Source organism: Triturus cristatus, chromosome 4_2, assembly GCF_964204655.1.
Source record: "Triturus cristatus chromosome 4_2, aTriCri1.1, whole genome shotgun sequence".
Lineage (NCBI taxonomy): Eukaryota > Metazoa > Chordata > Amphibia > Caudata > Salamandridae > Triturus > Triturus cristatus.
The window spans coordinates 768,328,266-768,342,687 of NC_140586.1; the positions used below are offsets into that span (position 1 = coordinate 768,328,266).

At 44.6% G+C, this 14,422-nt stretch overlaps 1 protein-coding gene across 1 annotated transcript in view; it reads left to right on the top strand.

The window, feature by feature from the left end:
* Nucleotides 1-14,422, top strand: part of LOC146835008 (metalloprotease TIKI2-like) — a 606,712-nt gene that overhangs the window by 541,679 nt on the left and 50,611 nt on the right. The gene's annotated exons all lie outside the window — the stretch shown is intronic.

The following is a 14,422-nucleotide window of genomic DNA, read 5'->3' on the forward strand; positions in this document are numbered from 1 at the left end:
ATAAGCAACACAGACACAGTTGGGAAGAGTTGGAACCAGTTCAGTGTTTTCAGAATGTGTTTGCAATATCCTCTCTATGAAATGCAAATGTAGGCATGCACATTGTACACAATGCATACATTAAGAACATCTATGTTTAGGAAACTGGTCAGAAGTCTCTAATGCATGCAAATATAATTTAAATAAAAATGCATGTTATGAGTCAGTGTCAGACTTGAGGCACAGGGGAATGTCCATGACTAGCCAAACGCTGTACAAACCAATAAGGTAAGGCATGCATTGCATACTTTATAAGTCTTAGGTATACAATTCATTAGTAAGGACAATGGTGAATAACAATAATTATTTAAAGAAAGGTCTTAGCAAAAATCCATCAAAATTGTGGAAGAGAATGCCTTTGCTGAATTCCCTCCTCCGCAGAGATAGTATGGTGGAGGATTGAAATTCCACTGCGGATTATTCTCCAGATCTAGCATTTGTTCCAGAAATCAGAGAATTTTCTATAATCACCAAACTAAACCAGGCCCTAACCTTCACACTGTGTATTGATCCGTGGGACACACGGTCTCCGATTAGTTTTTCGGTTTTCTTTTCTTTCCAAGACTTTCTTGCAGCTCCATTTTATCGCTTTATTGGGTCAGGCTGACCCAGCCTGGAACGAGTATGTAAAAAAACGTATTTGCGTAATCCAATACAAATCTATGAAACAAATCTATTCTTCAAGAATTTCTTTCTGCATGCTGCTGGCACAAAATCTTTAAAAGAAAATGGCAAAGTGACTTTCTAAAAAGCGGCTGAATTACTGTAATCTGATCCGAAAACAGGCAGATGCTATATGGTTATCCAGACTACTTCCCAGGCGGGTTTTTCTGCTTTTATTGTTACGAATATAAAACTTAACTATTTATCACAAAGTAAAAGACGATTGTAAAATGACCTTCTCTTTATCTGAAGGAAGTGTTGCCCCTGCTAATTATATAATTATAATTATATATTCTAAGTTGGGTGTGTCATTAAAAATAATGACGTAAATGCGTCAGAAATACTACTGATTTGATGCATAATTATAAATCGCAGTAAAATAACCGTGCTAATAGTATTTGTTTTGCATAGAAATTCATTTACATTGGAAGTTGTGCACAAGGTTGTAAAAAAATCAACATCTGAAAATGTAACTTGAGATCAATATATGAACAAATAGAAGGGACAATCAGTGCTGTCTCTGACGACCCAAACCTCCCGTCCCTTCTTAATGTGCCCCTCATCTTGTAAGCTGTTTTCTTCCCAGCAGGCATTAATACAATAGATGCATTACACCTTCACTGACCGGATGTCTCAGTGAGCTGAAAGCTTGGAAGTGCGATATCTAGGGGTGCGATTCACAAACATCAGTACAGTCATAAACTTGTGTACGACTGAAGTTACCTTACTTACACCTGCCAGGAACTCACACCGGAATCCTGGCAGTTGCAAGCCCATTTCAGGTGCAAAGATCTGTGTCACAAGTGTGAAGTTTTCTGCACACATTAATCCCATTAAAGTGGTGTGAACTTGGGCATCTGTAGCTTTCTTAGGCGTGGTTAGACTAGGAAGTTTGGGACAGCCACAAACAACTAAGGGGCATATTAGCAAGGCTGAGCGAAAATTATCGCTAAGCGCGCTTAGCGCTATATTTTTTATTGCCGGCTATCGCTGGTTTACATTGCGGAGATGACACATTATTATCAACGTTTATCTCCAAGGCGATAATAAACCAGCAATAGCGGCGATTCTCTGCAATAACGCGGGAATTCCAGCGATGAATTCCCATCGCTAAGGAAAAGGTCGCTAATAGGCAGGTGAGGACTCAGCCGTAGAATCCACCTCCCATAGAAAACAATGGCTAAGTCAGGATTTTAGCAGGTGTTAAAATCCAGCGATAATCGCAGTTAGTACGAGTTTTTTTATTGCTTCGCGGGCATTGCTAATAGGGAGAAGTTGTGTTCGCGACTTCTTCCTATTACTTTTAGTGAGGAACGCCCACTTTGCATGTCATTAGCGATAAATATCGCTGACATGCAAAGCGGTAAAAAAACGGCCGCTATCGCCATTTAGCTGTCGCTACAGCTGTTAGAGACAGCTTGCTAATAGGGTGATAAAAATATTGCTGCTTTATCGGCAAAAAGTGGCACTAAAGCGGCGATACTGCCCTTGCTAATATGCCCCCAAGTTCGCGGGCATTTGCAAACTCCTAACAAACATCTTTCTATCCTGGAAAGGGTTGTAGTTTTACTCCATTAGAATGCTGGAGTATGCCTTTCCAATGTGGGAATGGAAATGAAACCTCTCTAGATTTGGCGGTGGTATAAGTAGGGGCGTAGCTTTGGAGGGGGGTGGACTGGGGTGTTACACCCCCCAATAATTGTATTTTCTGGTAAATAGTTGAGTACAGGTATTTTGAGTCGTGTATGGTGTGGTGCAGTAGTGGCTGGTACGACGCAGCAGTGGTAAGGTGGGCAAAGGTGTTAAAACACAGGATACAGGAAGAACACAGGCTCTCAGACTTCTTTAGCCAATCGCGACTCTGCTAGGCTGCATCATGATTGTTCTGAGCGCACTGGTTCAACGTACAGAGAGGGTTTGGGGGCCTATGCATGTTCTCCACCCAGGCTGTACATTACAGCCGGAGGAGAACATGCAAAGTGTGCATGACCGTCATATGCACTTGGAGAGTGCCTCCCACTCCTCCCCTGCTCTGTGTGCATCGCAGCCCCTCCCCGCCCCACCCCCACAGAACCGCTAGGGAAAAATGAAATGATAATAACATGATGTTAATATCATTTTATTTTTCTTGTGGGGCGACGCTCCTCCATCTTAGTGGAGGAACCGCCACTGGTGAGGTGTCTGTCGGGTTTCACCACAACTTTTTAAATACACACAGATATAAAATACACATACACTCTCCCTCTCTCGGTTTTGGAAGTCTTTAAAAATGTGGTTATTTTACACGTTATTTTGTTTTCTCTCACTTCGTACCCCTACCAATCTGCATTTCTCCCTTTTCACTGCTCCTTAAATCCCTCTCATGCGTCCTGCTTCTGGTACAATCAATGTATTTTAACATTTTATTGTTGGAAAATCTGAAGCTCACTCCCTCCCCAATCTTACTGGCCAAGCTGCGGCCCTGGGTGTAAGGGAAGAGGCTTCGCCACACAGATGAAAATTCAATAAATGTATGCATTTGCACAGGAGGTCCCAGTACCCCAGTGCAGAGTTGTAAGCCATGGAGAAGTCCTGACAGTGGGTATGGGATCCCAATTGGAAGAGCACATGACCTCCCAGGAATCGTTATGGAAACCTGCACCTGGCATAGCTCTCTGAGTGGATTGTAGGGAATATTTGTGAATTTCGGATAGTAGTTAATCTACACTTGGGCATAGATGTTATTCTACGATTGAGGATTTACTACCTTCTTTGTTATGTTATGTTATGTTATGTTAATAAAGTTCATGGAGGGCACCAATACCCGGAGGCGTCTTGGTGATGGGACTGTGACCCTGCCCCGTAATGTTCTGGGGATCATGATTTTATCTCTGCAAAGCAGACTTGGCTTCCCAGCCTTCCGAGGGGAGCACATTCAGAGCCGAGCATTGAGCTATAGTAAAATCTGTTATTTCCAGCGCCTTGAGGCAGCAGACCTTTGGTATTGAGTATTATATTTACATTTCTAGCAATAATTCCTCTGCACTTTACTCCTTCTGACACTGTTCACCTCTCTGTTCTCTTATTCCTCCCTGCAGTCTCTAAGTGAACTGATCTGGCTCACACTGTAACACATTCAATAAACACATGCAATCAGACAGACATTCCGAGGAGTGGATTTCCGCCCTAAGGCACGCGCTAAACCTGGCCCTGTTTGCAATGACAGGAAAAGGGTTGCTTTTCGTCCATGTGATTATGAATGCTCATTGGCACAGCATGGACCACGCGATGCCCAAGCCCCGGGTCTGAGTATGATAAACAGGGGTGCTTATGTGGATACCTTTATCAGGGCACAAGTCCTAGAAAATAAGTGGGGGGACGCAGACGTCACGACAGGAAGTGACGTCATGAAAGGTGGCTTGCAGTTGCACCATCGGACTCATTGCCTGCCCTCGCTCACCCATTAGATGCGATTGTATCAGAGAAGCCAGAGCGTGAGCAGCGTTCTGAATGAGCACCGATCTCGCCCCAGAGAGGCCAAAGAGTGAATGTGTGGCTCCATTTGCTCCAGTTATGGAGCCCCCGGTAAAATAAGTGGGGGGACGCCGTCCACCCGCGTGGTACCCCGACTCGAGCCCTGACCTTTATGCATTAAACCCCGGGGCTTCTACCTCATGCAAGCCAATTCATTTATCCTAAAATCGGCGAGATAGCCTCAGCCAGGATGCTAAACCTACAGACGGTGGTATCGTGAGAAGTTATTCCCATATTCGAGGAGGAAGAGGACTTTACTTTTATCATAGCTAAGAACATATTATAGAGAGGATGTATTTACCTTGAAAGCAAAGAGAGTGAACACTTCTGGTGTTAGTTAGTCTCAGCACCTGAGAGCTGATCAGCCTCATCAGCGTGATTGGCCGCTTAACGATGCTTCTCCTTCGATTGTGGGGGGATAGAAGAGCAAGTGTCTGAAACCATTTAAGGGGGTCGTGTTAGCAAACTATTTTGCCTCTACATGCTGCTATTCTTATGTTTTGAGATCTCGCGGCATCTACATTGTGCCCATACCTTAGCATGCACCTCAATTAGATTCATGGTCATCTCTTCGCTCATGATTTGATGCCGTTCTCTTTTCTCAGTCTCTTCTGCTTGCTAAACGATGTTTGTCCCTATTGTGTTTGTCTCACCCTTGGACTATTTCTTCATTACCATGGTCCCCAGTTGGATGAGTTGTCTCCTAACTAGTTTGTATTTATTTGTTGAGCACTCTGCCACAGCGCACTGACAGCCTGCCTCACTCCTCCTCCTCCATCTTTGCCCCGCCCTCTGTCTCGTTCGAATACATCCTGATTCTGCCTCCCACTTAAGTTTCTAAAACTTTTTTTGCCTTTACCTTTTTCTTGCTTTCAAATGTCCAGCCCCCTCTGCTCGGTCTTTTCCCATTAACTCCTGGCCCTCCTCTTTCCACCATCCTTCCCCAGGATTGTACTTTTTTTTTTAAGTGTTAATTGTTTTTGTGGGGTTTTGTTCATAAAATAAAAGAGAATGAATACCAAGATGGTTGTCCAGGCATGCTCATGAGTGCACATGTCTGATAATATACTGGCAGCTAGTTTGGACATTTACTTTGCACAATTACAAAGCAAATAGGCATTGACAAAGTCAATTGCTCTATACCTGATCATTAAATGCAAGGACAACTTCCCAATGTTACTTTAGATAAGAAATTTGGTCATTCGATTAGTAATTAAGAAATGTATGTAGCTATATGTCAGCATTAATAGCGTCCAATCATAGCTGTAGAGAACCTAGGTGTGGTCAATCTATCAATGCTGAGAAAATCACGTACATCAAGCGAGGAGGGAGAGTATTTTTACTAACAAAAAGTTTCGTTGTTCAGAAAATGTACGGGTATGGAATAATTGGTGATGGGAAGTCCGGCTTTGAGCATGGCAATGCACTCTGGGTTATATTGGGATGTAGTGTTCTTTAACTTCGAGGTAGAGTTGCATCATTCTGCCATGTGGAGAGACCACGCTGACTAGGGTTTTCTGGTGTCATTGAAAGAGGTAATAAGTGGAATTAGTTCTTTGTGTAGATTCAAAGGGGTACACTAGTCCTCTACGGATTCAAAACGTGCTGTAGGCCGCCATCCACGCCAAGGTTAGCTGTTTGATGTCGCACAGTGGTCTGCACTCTGCAGCCAAATTTTTTTTTTCCAACGAGGTGTGACATGAAGTTACTTTTATTTGTTTAGTTTAATCTTGTTCATTTTAGTCTGTCACATAACACTATGATTCAACTTCAGAGTGCAGCAGTTCAGTTAAAACAACAAACTGTAGTGGGTGAAATCAATGCAAATGTTTTGGCCATTGAAGATCGCTAAGGGCCACCTTCCAGTTCATAGTTTGACCACTGTTCAAGATTGGGGCCGGATGGGGAACAACCAGACGCTGTTTAAACTCATTGCCCAGGTCCCCATAGTGTTTTTTTCCTCTGAGTTTTATATAACGCGAACTTGACCTGAAGGTATCAAGTATCAGAACGCTTTACACGAGCACCAGTTGTGTTACACACGGACACATTCATTTTTGTTAGGCACGGGGAGATTAAATGATTTGCCCAGAATCACAGGATGCTGAACATCATTGCCAAGACACGATCCCGGTCCCCCAGATTTGAGATCGACCACACTAGCTGTTAGGCCACATCCTCTCTGCATAGACTTGCTTTCATCCAGAACCTCTCCTGGCAAAATCATCAGGGGGCTAGAGCCATCTGTAACCCCCCAACTCCTCCCCCACCAAGAGATTCCAGAGAAACGGGCTTGCTTATCTGCATGGTAACCAACTTTTGAGTTTCCATATGTAAGAAACTGATTGAGGGGATAAAACCCTGCTCAAACAGCAATCAGAATCCTTGTCAGGGTATAGGCACACACAAACCCCAAATTAACCTGTGCTCAACCTTCTGGTAGCTTGGGGCAGAGCAGTCAGGCTTAACCTAGAGGCAATGTGTAAAGTATGTGTACAGCACTTCAAACAGTAATAAAGTAAAAACATCCCCCAAAAAGGATCCCACACCAAGTAAGACAAATCTAGTAATTTTAAATAAATAAATCTAGAACAAAATTACAAAAATCTATTCAGTAAAACTGGACAGTTGAAAGATTTCACTGACTATAGCAGCAAAAAGCACAAGGCTTCACCTGTTGTTATCTGGTCTTGCCAGACTGGCACAGAGCCACAAGTTCATACAGACCAGAATAGAGCGCGGGCCACTAAAGGGACCCAGTTAGGCCCACTGAACAAGGGTACCTTAAATCCTGGTTGCAGAGCATTGCGAGGTCCCACATCCAGAATGCGTTGAGCTGCCAAGGAGATGCATTGTGCAGCGTCAGTTCCTAGAAGCTGCCTAGCTGTGTTGTGAGGTACTGCATTATCATCAAGGAAGCCATTGATGAAGGGGCTTGAGTTGCGAAGTTCTGAATTGAGGATGCATCACGCACCTGCAGGTTCAGATGAAGCTGTGGGGCATGCGATGCAGAGTCATGTATAGTCGATGAGGTTGCCATCGATAATGTGCTTGCCTGCATCTGGGATGTGTTACTCAGTGGAGGTTCCCAGGAGGCTGCGGGCTGTGAAGGAGATGCAAACTCCTGGCATCAGGAAGGTCCATACAACAGAGAGATGCATTGGTTCTGCCCAGCTTGCACCTCACAACAGAGGAGATGCGTTTTGTTGTAAATAAATGTCTCCAAGCGATGTGAGGTGGAGAACAAGTTTATTACAGGTGAATCCTCCAGCCTTCGCTAGCCACTGACCCAACGTTCTAATCCAAGCTCCACGCCAACATTCCATGCGTGGGCGAACCCAAGAGGGGAAGAGGGCGGGGGGGGGGGAAAGGGGAAAGATAAACAGGGACAGGTTACAACACATCTCCCTGCGGAACAAAGCAATGAACAGACATACCTACTGCATGTGTATAATAAAACCAATGCATGCTAAAAACTGTGCAAGGAAAATGACTAAGGTTACTCTCATGAACTAGAGGAAACCAATGTCAGTCACGGTCCCATTTTGTAGTCTGCTTGCCAACTTGGGGGTTTACATGCTCTGGTAATTTTGTGTTCCTCTTTACCCAGCCTACCCGTGTTATGATTACTCTCACATGTAGGTTGGGTACCAACTGTGCTTGGGCACTCCGCTATGTTGTCCATGCTCCATGTGCCCCCATCTTCTAGCACTACAGCATTGTTGTAGACCTTCGTTATCCTCAGTGGTTTAGAAAATGAAGAAACCTTGGATTTGGATAGGGAGGGCTTCTTAACCACCACCCATTGGCCTTCTTTCCACTTTTTTGTAGACGCTCCCCATCGGTTGTCGTACCATAGTTTGTACTCTTGTTGATGTTTCCGCGTCTTCTCAGCCACATGATCTCTGTCCACCCATACGGGGGTTCCTCCATTAAGCCAGTTGGGCGTGAGTTTAGAGCCTGGGTTCCTCCCTTTAAGTGAAACAAACGGTGACACACCTGAGACCGCATTGGGAGTTGTATGGTATGACCACAGCATCTTCCTGATGGCCTCTTCCACTGATACTCGAGAACCCAATGCAAGCTGAATGGTGTTCTTAATCATCCTGTTTGTTCTTTCTACTAGCCCATTGGCCTTGGGACAGTAGAGTGGTGCCTTGATGTGAGTGATAGCCAGTGTGGTCAAAAACAGCTTCATTTCTTCCGAAACGAATTGCACTCCGTTGTCCGTTATTAAGACTTCTGGTATGCCCTCTTTGGCGAAGGTATCTCTAAGGAAACTTAACAACACCGCCGTTGTGATGGAGGGGACCAGTCTTGTCTCAATCCAATGAGAGTGATAGTCAATTAAAACGAACATGAACTTCTGAGATTGGTTAAGTAGGTTGAGAGGACCGATTATGTCCAACCCCAATTTAGCCCATGGTGTGGTAGGGACTTCAACTGGAACAAGGGGAAATTTGCGAATCACTTTGGTTTTGTCGCTGGTACCACATGCCGTGCAGTTCTTAACCTGCTCCTCCACTCTGGAATCCATCCCTGGGAACCAGTAGTGTTGTCTGATTTTACTTTTGGTCATACTTCTACCAGGGTGACCCTCACGTGCAATCTGGATTATCCTTTCGTACATGTCCTTAGGAGGAACAATTTTACTTCCTCTGCAGACGTGTTCACTCACGATGGATAGTTCATCACGTACCGGCCAGAATTGATGGATAGTTTCCGGCACCTCGGACTTGTTATCCGGCCATCCTGTGCGAATCATGTTCTTCAGTATGATCATCATGCTGTCCTCCTTTAAGGATTCTTCCCACTCTTTGCGGTTGATGGCAGGAATCTCCACCCATAAGACCGTCTCTTCCGGTGGGTTTTGCATCGGATCGCCCCCGTTCACAGGTAGCCGTGAAAGACAGTCTGCTATCCTGTTATCACTTCCAGGGACGTATACCATGGAATAGTTGAACCCTTGAAGACTCAGCACCCACTTTGCTATTCTAGGAGTAGTACCTTCCAACCGTTTGGTGGAGAATAATGGTAATAACGGTTTGTGATCCGTCCTTAACACAAATGGGATACCCCACAGAAAATACTTAAAGTGGTTGATGGCCCAGTAACAGGCTAAAGCCTCTTTTTCCACCGTTGAGTAGTTTAATTCAGCGTCTCTCAACGTTCTGGATGCGAACGCTACCACAACTTCCTGTCCGTTTTTTTTCTGAGTTAGTGCTGCTCCTAGCCCCTTTGTGCTTGCGTCCGTGGTAAGTGTGGTCTTGGCATTGGAGTCAAACGCCCCCAGAATAGGGGCATCCGCAATTGCCTTCTTGATGAGAATGAAAGCTGACTGATGCTGTTGATTCCATTCAAATTTGGAACACTTCTTAAGCAACTCTCTGAGAGGCTGCACCTGGTCTGCAAAGTTTTTCACGAACTTGGCCATATACTCTGCAAGACCCAGAAATGACTTGAGCTCCTCTTTGTTGGTGGGCTCTGGAGCTTGTTTGACGGCATCAACCAAACTTGATTTGGGTTTGATTCCTTCGCTTGATATGTTGTGACCCAGATAGACCACCGAATCCACTCCTATTTTGCACTTGTCCCTTTGGGTGGTAAAACCTGCCTTGCTGAGTCGGGTCAGTACTGCTTCCAAATTTTTATTATGCTCTTCAACGGATGAACCATGGATCAAGATATCATCTTGGAAGCAAAGAACTTTTTCCAAGCCTTGCAGGATATGTTGCATGATACGTTGGAATACTGCTGCCGCCGACGCCAATCCAAAGGGTAACCTGGCGAATTGATACGCTCCCAGCGGGGTTATGAACGAGGTGAGAGGTTTGGACTCCGGATGGAGGGCGACCTGGTGGTATGCTGAAGATAGGTCTAACACCGAAAAAACTTTTGCCTCGTGGATTGCAGATAACATTTCATTTATGTTGGGAAGGGGGTGTCTGTCCACCCAAATATTAGAGTTTAGATCCCTAAGGTCCACACATAGACGAATCCCTTTGTTTCCCCCTTTAGCTGCCACTACAATGGGCGCCAACCATTCCGAACTTTCAATTCTCTCTATAATCTTGCACCTTTCCAATCTATCCAGTTCTTTCTTTAGTGGCTCTCTTGTTAGAAGTGGAATGGATCTTGGTTTGTGAACTATCGGTTTCGCATTAGTTTTTAGTTTGATTTTGTGAAGGAAACCCTTTAGAAGTCCTACTCCGTCCGTAAACACCTCAGGAAATTTGTTGCATATTTCTCTCCCCACATTAGATCTGTCGATCAAATACACAGGTTCAGGTGCGTTAGGGTCTAACTTGATCCCCAAATCCTTTTGGTGTTTCCATCCTAGTAGGTTTGAACCAGTTTTTGTGATGTAGACTTTTCCCACAGTGGATCTATCCTTGAAATCAATGTTCATAAGTAGCATCCCCACCAATGGTATAGGATCTTGATTGTACCCCCCAGGTTTGATGTCAGGGGGTAGGAGTTTGTATGCACGTGTACCTGAATTAGCTTGGAAAGTAGCTTCATTTACAAGAGTGTACGGGGAACAAGAATCAGCGTAAACTTCGTACTTAATACTGTCTAACAAAATTACACATTTAGGGTATTCAGTGCTATTACCTTCTGAGGAGTTGGCTACTTGAAAAATTATGTCTTCACTAAATTGTTGTGGCTCTAACGGTGGTTCTAAATCGCTACCTATCATATGGGTGACACTAGTTTTCTCACTGTGACATACTTTGGAAAAGTGACCCCTCTTCTTGCACTTGCTACATACGACACCCCTTGCAGGACAATTCATGCTGTTGGCCATATGGTTGGGATTCCCACACCTGTAACATTTGGGTTTATTACCCGTTGCAGCATGTACTTCTGGACTAGAAGGTGAGAGTTTATGCTTGACATCTTTGCTAACTATTCTATGAACATTGCCCTCTGTACCTTGTTTAGCTTCAACAGCTTCCTTCATTTCATTCATGCAATACGCAGTATGTTCAATACTTTTAGCGATATCAATAGCACGTTTCAAATCTGGGGCTTCTGCTAGAAGTCTTTCCTGAATTTTCTTATTGCTAGTACATCTCACTAACTGATCTCTGACTAAAGACTCAGTTAACATTCCAAAATCACATGTAGAGGCTAACCCTCTCAGTGCAGCTACGTAATTTATCACTTTTTCATTTTTCCCTTGAATGCGCAAGAAAAATTTGTGACGTTCTAAAACAATATTGATTTTGTCCCCAAAATGTGCCTCCAATTTCAATAACGTCAGCTGATACACATCATGCTGTACATCACCCTCACCCCCAGTTTCTACATTTACATTGTCAACAATGTCATCAGGTAAGTCTTCAAAAGTTTCTCTCCCTTGTTTGCCCAAATTATGTAGTAAGACATGTTGTTTACGTACTGCTGAAAACCTGTCCCCACCAATAGCAATAAGGTACGATTCGAATAATTTTACCCATTTCTTCCATGGAACCGGTGGATCGTCCCCTTCCTCAAGAAACGGTGGAGGTTGCGACATTGCGAATGCAGACATAATGAAAAGCAAAAAGAAGCAGGAAGAAGAAATCCAGCAGGGAGTGAAGGAGAGAAACCAGAGGGAAGAACGAAGAAGAAAAAAAATAGGGAAGTGAGTGAAAAGGTAAATAAAGTAGCGAACGAGAAGAGGGGAAAGGTGGAAATATACAAGTAAAAATATATGAAACAGACAGTTAGCCCAGACTACTGCGTTAAACCAGAAGCAATGCACAAAAATACTTCAAATTATCCATAAAGGTAATAGAGCTGTTGTTAAAAGGCTCTGAAGGTTAAATAAGTGCAAATTCACGATTGGCCAGCAGGTGGAACTGATGAGGCGAAAAGTGATGAGGAGAAGAGTCACGTGAGCGTCTTCTGTGAGGAAAAGTTAATTACAGGCTGACGTACTGGATTGCAGGCAGTGTCATCACACGGAGCGCTCACACGGAAGTTGAGGCAACAGCAGGCAGACACTCGGAAGCGCGCTTCTAATAGAAGTGGGGTTAAAACGCAGACAGGCTCACCCCAGCGGTCCAGCTCACCAGAAGCGCTGAAAATACCTATTGGAAGGTGGAGAGCGTCGATGGCATCGGAAGGATCCTCCTCGAAGTGCGCGGACCATAAAGCTGACTGGAACTCCGGATACCATCCGATGGAGTAATCGAAAAACTGCACCCTGGAACGGCAACGAGGACAGGAATAAATCGTCCCTCAAGTCGCTGACCTTCGCGCGCTGGCAGAGGTGGAATGAAGTACTCCAGGAGAAGAGTTCGGTGGCCAAGGTTTCACTGAAGGCAGAACAGAACTGGGGGAAGGATCCAGACCGTCCCCAGCACAGTGAGTAGATCGTCGCCAAATTTCTGTTGTAAATAAATGTCTCCAAGCGATGTGAGGTGGAGAACAAGTTTATTACAGGTGAATCCTCCAGCCTTCGCTAGCCACTGACCCAACGTTCTAATCCAAGCTCCACGCCAACATTCCATGCGTGGGCGAACCCAAGAGGGGAAGAGGGCGGGGGGGGGGAAAAGGGGAAAGATAAACAGGGACAGGTTACAACACGTTTGTTCTGCTGGGCCCACAGATGGGCTGCAGAGTACCTTCAGGCCCACGTTGAAGGGTCCAGGACTAGGGTGGCACCACTTGCAGAGTCCATGTGCTGGTCACAAAAGACAAGCCCTTGGAGTCACTCTGGTTGTACTGGGTACAGGTTGCACGTCCAGTCCTTCTCACCTAGGCAAGAGGGCAATAGAGCAGCAGGTCATCACAGCAGGAAAGCAGTCCTTCAGGGCACCAATCCAGCAGAGGGGCAGTTCTTTCAGCAATACAGCAGTCCTTCTTCATGGCAGAGTCTTCCACAGGTCCAGAAGTGTACTGAAGAGTTGGTGTCTAAGGTCCAATATTTATACTTGGTGCCCACGTTGAATTAGAGGAAGTTTCTGAATGTTTCCACACCCCCTGAGGTGCTAGGCATCCCTTTCCTCCATGTCCTGGCCCCAGCTTGTCTGGGTAAACAAAGGGACAGTCTCAAACCCTTTGTGGGAGTGCTCAGTCAGATCCTTTGTGATGTGCGAGTGCGGCAGGTGACAGCTCCTCCCCCTCATTAACGCAGAGTGGACCATCCTACCAAAACCTTGCTTCCCTTTGTCTCATTGTTAAGGAGCAATACACAAAGACCAACTGCCACCAACACCCAGTCATGCTAACCCAGCTTCTTGGTGAATATAAGTATGTTCTCATCCACAATATTTTTGCATATTACGATCCCTTTTTAAAAAAGTATATGCCCAAGTGGATAGGCTATTAGGTGGTGGACATGTGAAAATCGTGATATTTCTGAGCATCCGGCATTAACTGTTTGAATTGAACGATCACATTGTATGGAACTGCATTCATTATTAGTAGCGAAACAGGCACAAAAACAAAAATATTACAATGCATCAAATTTGCTTCTGGCTACCAATGAAATTGTTTCCCCAGTGGCTACATAGTTAGGGCTGTTTAATTTTTAATAATTTAATAGAATGTCCTGAACACGTGTGTTTGCACAGTTAACCGGATAATAACTAGATACTTATGAGTTTCGATCAAGAACATTCTGCAAGAAATGTGACCCCACTAAGGTTCCATACTTTTAAAAAAAAGAATTTGGAAGGAAGGTCAGCGAGCCCATTATTTATAAACACCCATCATCCTACCTGCCCATATAAACACAGCCAGAGGCAACGGCCCGATGCCAAGACATGCCGCGTCCTCACCTGACCTGGTCTGACATTAGGGCTGCCATGTAGAGGACCATCTTATCTGTTCTTGTCTGGAGTCCATTTGCAGTCACTTGCCTGCCGGCGGTGTGGTCTGCATCATCACGAGGTGATACTGCGCGTCACACCTTCCAGCCGCTGCATTCTTATGCACCAGAGATGGCCTCCTCACCTCAGCTGGAGTAAAGTGCATGCATTAGATGCCAACTGGAGTGGAGAGGCTATTTCAAGATTATGTGAAAGATTTTTTTATCCCACCTTCTAAACTAAGAATAATGGCAAAGGCATTCTGCTTGTAATCCATTGCGGAACATGTGAAAGTCCAACATGTGCAACTAGCAAAGAGAATCTCTCTCTCTCGCTGTATATATTTATACATATGTACATATATATAATATAAGTATATAGTATCTAAATGCAGGTTATTCTTT